The sequence below is a fragment of the Argopecten irradians genome, unplaced genomic scaffold, assembly GCF_041381155.1.
Source record: "Argopecten irradians isolate NY unplaced genomic scaffold, Ai_NY scaffold_0958, whole genome shotgun sequence".
NCBI classification, from domain to species: Eukaryota; Metazoa; Mollusca; class Bivalvia; order Pectinida; family Pectinidae; genus Argopecten; species Argopecten irradians.
The window spans coordinates 1-5534 of record NW_027188425.1 but is presented as its reverse complement, the minus strand read 5'-3'; the positions used below and the strand labels follow the sequence as shown (position 1 = coordinate 5534).

Sequence of the window (5534 nt, the reverse complement as noted above, 5' to 3'; positions counted from 1 at the left end):
TACTTGATGGTATGAATAAATCAAACCTCAATATTAAAAGATATAAACAATGAATTGGTACATACATATGCACCATGGACGGTGTGTTTTAAGTGTTCAGTTGGGACTCTATGATTTTTGTATTACTCCACCATATGTGTATTCCCAAAAATCACAAACAATGCTTTCTTCAATGTCTACCTCCTTAAAGTCATATAGTAATTAGACCTAATGGGATTTACAACGCATTAGAATTTGAAAAGTATTATATATGTACAGTACCTCTACTGTACTTCTAGCTGTAAATAAATTATATACGACTTTAAATGTGTAATTAAGAAAGTAGCACAGAACACATACTCGACTGATGAATTACATGTACATGTACCTTGAAGATATTATAAATATTGATATGAACTTTCATAATTTTCAAACATCCCATATACTAGTACATGATCAGAAACATATATTAGATGTTTATACATTTGGACTAGGCCAAAGACAGGTACTTGACACATTATAGTATCATCTTCGATACTACAATACACACACACATATATATACACCAACTCTATTATAAATTGAACGTTGGTTGGAAATCCCTGTGGCCTAATACTACGTACAGTGTACAATGTATTGTCTGCTTGACTGGGGCCACTATAATGATATAATGACTGCTCCTAAACAACTTTATATGATAATGACTATATGTATGAACGTTGTTACTGCTCCTAAACAACTTTATATGATAATGACTATATGTATGAATGTTGTTACTGCTCCTAAACAACTTTATATGATAATGACTATATGTATGAATGTTGTTACTGCTCCTAAACAACTTTATATGATAATGACTATATGTATGAACGTTGTTACTGCTCCTAAACAACTTTATATGATAATGACTATATGTATGAATGTTGTTACTGCTCCTAAACAACTTTATATGATAATGACTATATGTATGAATGTTGTTACTGCTCCTAAACAACTTTATATGATAATGACTATATGTATGAACGTTGTTACTGCTCCTAAACAACTTTATATGATAATGACTATATGTATGAACGTTGTTACTGCTCCTAAACAACTTTATATGATAATGACTATATGTATGAACGTTGTTACTGCTCCTAAACAACTTTATATGATAATGACTATATGTATGAACGTTGTTACTGCTCCTAAACAACTTTATATGATAATGACTATATGTATGAACGTTGTTACTGCTCCTAAACAACTTTATATGATAATGACTATATGTATGAACGTTGTTACTGCTCCTAAACAACTTTATATGATAATGACTATATGTATGAACGTTGTTACTGCTCCTAAACAACTTTATATGATAATGACTTATATGTATGAACGTTGTTACTGCTCCTAAACAACTTTATATGATAATGACTACCGGTCGGGCTATATAGGCTAAAATCTTCAAACGACTTCTTCTCAAGAACCAGAAGGCCCAGAGTACTGATATTTGGCTGTAGGATGCTGGGATGAAGGGCTACCAAGTTTGTTCAAATAAATGACCTTGACAGTCATTCAAGGTCACCGGGGTCAAATAGGCTAAAATCAAATAAACAACGTCTTGTGAATAACTAAGAGGCCTAGAGACCTGATATTAGGCCTGTGGCATGCTGGGATGAAGGGCTACCAAGTTTGTTCAAATAAATGACCTTAATCTTCATTCAAGGTCACGGGGGTCAAATAGGCTAAAATCTTTAAACGACTTCTTCTCAAGAACCAGAAGGCCCAGGGTATTGATATTGGGCCTGTGACATGCTGGGATGAAGGGCTACAAAGATTGTTCAAATGAATGACCTTAACCTTCATTCAAGGTCACAGGGGTCAAAAAGGCTTAAAAAATTTAAACGACTTCTTCTCAAGAACCAGACGGCCTAGGGTACTGATATTTGGCCCGTAGGATGCTGGGATGAAAGGCTACCACGCTTGTTCAAATAAATGACCTTGACCTTTATTCAAGGTCACAGGGGTCAAATAGGCTATAATCATTTAAACAACATCTTGTGAATAATGAAGAGGTTTAGAGACCTGATATTAGGCCTGTAGCATGCTGGGATGAAGGGCTGCCAAGTTTGTTTAAATGAATGACCTTAACCTTCATTCAAGGTCACAGGGGTCAAAAAGGCAAAAATCTTTAAAGGACTTCTTCTCAAGAACCAGACGGCCCAAGGTATTGATATTTGGCCCGTAGGATGCTGGGATGAAAGGCTACCACGCTTGTTCAAATAAATGACCTTGACCTTTATTCAAGGTCACAGGGGTCAAATAGGCTATTATCATTTAAACAACATCTTGTGAATAATGAAGAGGTTTAGAGACCTGATATTAGGCCTGTAGCATGCTGGGATGAAGGGCTGCCAAGTTTGTTTAAATGAATGACCTTAACCTTCATTCAAGGTCACAGGGGTCAAAAAGGCAAAAATCTTTAAAGGACTTCTTCTCAAGAACCAGACGGCCCAAGGTATTGATATTGGGCCCGTAGGATGCTGGGATGAAAGGCTACCAAGTTTGTTCAAATAAATGACCTTGACCTTCATTCAAGGTCACAGGGGTCAAATAGGCTATAATGATTTAAACAACATCTTGTGAATAATGAAAAGGTTTAGAGACCTGGCCCCGCTTGCACAAAACTTCTCAAACTGAGATTTATCTCAACTTGAGATTTGAGCTCAAGATAGATCTCAAAATTGAGATTTTTCTCAAATTGGCTTTCACAAAGTACTTACTCAGAAAATCTCATCTCAACTTTGAGTTTTTTTTCTCAAATATTTGAGACAGATGTAACACTGTCTCTCAACGCTGTCTCAATACATTCCAAGATGGCGATTGCATATGCTATTAGGAGGCGACGATTACGTCGGAATGCTGTTCAAAGAACATTTAGGTGCAGGTTTATGTCAGAATCTATGTGTGTGAGCGTGAGTTCCGGGAAAGGTATAGATTTTCGCTTATAAACATTCAGTTTATACTCAATCTAATTCGTCCGAGCTTGATCACTATGACAAGACGCAGCAAGGCTGTCTCCCCATTATTGCAACTTTTGGTTGCTCTCCGGTATTTCGCGACTGGATCCTTCTTTCGACTGATTGGAGATTCTGTTGGTCTGTCAGAGGCGACAGTGTCTCGGTGTGTACATACATGTAGAGTGGCCACAGCATTGTGCGGAATCGGGAGGCGATACATAAGTTTTCCCAACAGATCGACAACTTCTGAAAACCAAACAGGAGTTTTACAACTTGAGCAGTAAGTCTTCACAACTTTCGTTAGGCTACGTTCGGCCTTGACCGAAATATAGGTGCACTTGTTTGACATCGATAATCGATTCACCGAGTGAATTTTGTAACGCTAAAATTGAGACAGACATAAGAATGAAATGCGTCTTCAAATTAAGCTATTATAGATACCAAATATGTTTTAATTTAGCCAGTGTTGCTATCTATACACTTACATTCGCAGTTCATGCGAACGTCTCCTAGGAATATTTCTAGTAACATTAAAATGTCATCGGAACACACCAAACAAGCACGCCTACAATCAAGGGGTGCAACTCAGCTGTATGGTCCACCTAAAAGCACCCACTATACTGCTATAAAGCATCCAGAAGAATTCATTAAAGTTAATATCTTACCAAGAAGAAACTCGAAACCGCTTCAGCACTTTATATATATAAGGATCTTGCATTGCTTATTGATAGAGAATTGATAATCTAGATATGTGGCCCTGCATGTGGACATGTTTAACTGAATGTACAATTTTTTGCATTTTTTTAAATTGTAGGTAAAATACAATTTTACACATAGATTTATAATGATCCTTTACAATATTAATATCAAAATAAATAAACCTACTATTGCGATTGTCCCTTTGAAAATCTATCACAGCTACAATTATATGCATTTAAAATTATAATAATTGGCTCCTCAAGTATATATTTTACATATATATTTTTCTCTCGACAATATTTGTATACATGTATTTAGCCTACATGTATGTTTAAATAAGAACTTGATATACTATAATTATCATTTATGGTACATGCACTAAATGATTAAATGATATGAGAAATGAAAATAATGAATTCAATTACAGGATTCCCAAATGTTGTTGGATGTGTTGATTGCACACATATAAGGATCCAAGGTCCCACTGCAAATGAAAAGGATTTTGTAAACAGGAAAGGGTTTCATTCTCTGAATGTACAGGTACATGCCCATAAAAAGCTGTCTTCAAATATCACTGTCATCAACGATTACAGTATATTATTGATTTGACAACAATCAGTTTAGATTTATTTTGATTAAATTAAATTACACACCAAGTTAAACAATTCTTACAAATTGTAAATAAATGTCAAACACATGTACATATTGTATGTAATCATGCTACATATGTACTACTTAGCTTATGGAGCATTAACATGTATATATACATGTATCTATATTAAATCCCATTCAAGATTTAACTGCAGTCCTTTATTTCATTTCCATAAAACTGAATAAGCTGTAAGCCAGAATCCTAGAGGAAAAAGGATTAAAAAATGAACAACACTTTGTGATATTATATACCAGGTATTTCTCTTCCAGATGACATGCGATGCAAAATTCCATATAACAAGCTGTGTTGCTAAATGGCCTGGATCTGTACATGATTCTCGGATTTTTAGGGACAGTCAGCTCTGTAGTAGTTTTGAGAATGGTCAGTTATGGTTTCTGATACTTATGATAAATAAAGCAAAGTTAAGTTTGAACAATCAAGATAATATACACTGGAATGTCAAAATGAATAATTTGGTTATCTCTATTTATGAAACAAACTAATTATCTTTGGGGAAGCTCATATGCTTTTAAAATTTTTAGTTACAATTAATTTTTTAAAAAAAATCACACATTTGAAGAAAAAAATATGTAAATCTGTGTACAAATGTTATTATTATGATTAAAAATTATTCTCAAGAACTTTTCAGACTTTTAAGTAAATTTGTTGTGCAAAGTTCTTATCTACATGTAATACATGTAGCTTCATCTATTCTGCTTTCGGGAACATATGTGTTCTAGCTTAACCTATTCTGCTTTCAGGAACATATGATGGACTCCTACTTGGAGACTCGGGATATCCATGTAGGCACTTCCTTATGACACCATATGGTAACCCTGTGTCAAACGAACAGCGGCAATTTAATAACTCCCTTTGTAGAGCCAGGACCACAGTAGAGCAAACATTTGGTATTCTAAAAAGGAGATTTGCCTGTCTGTCTCTTTGTTTGAGAGTGTCGCCAACCAAGGCTGCATTGATAACGGTTGCATGTGCAGTGCTGCATAATCTAGCTCTAGAGTTAAATGAGAATTTAGATTGTGTTAATGATCAAAATACATGTAATGGAAATGCTGATGTAGCAAATCATGTCCACTATATGTTGGTCCTGATGGTGATGGTGTAAGAGTCAGAAATCACATCTGTAACAATTATTTCCATTGAATAGAATTTTTTTTATGTTATTGAAATATAACACAAGA

General features: G+C 34.8%; 1 pseudogene; it reads left to right on the top strand.

Moving 5' to 3' along the window:
* The first annotated feature begins 2939 nt into the window (after window positions 1-2939).
* Window positions 2940-5454, top strand: LOC138313824 (putative nuclease HARBI1; annotated as a pseudogene).
* The last annotated feature ends 80 nt before the right edge of the window (window positions 5455-5534 follow it).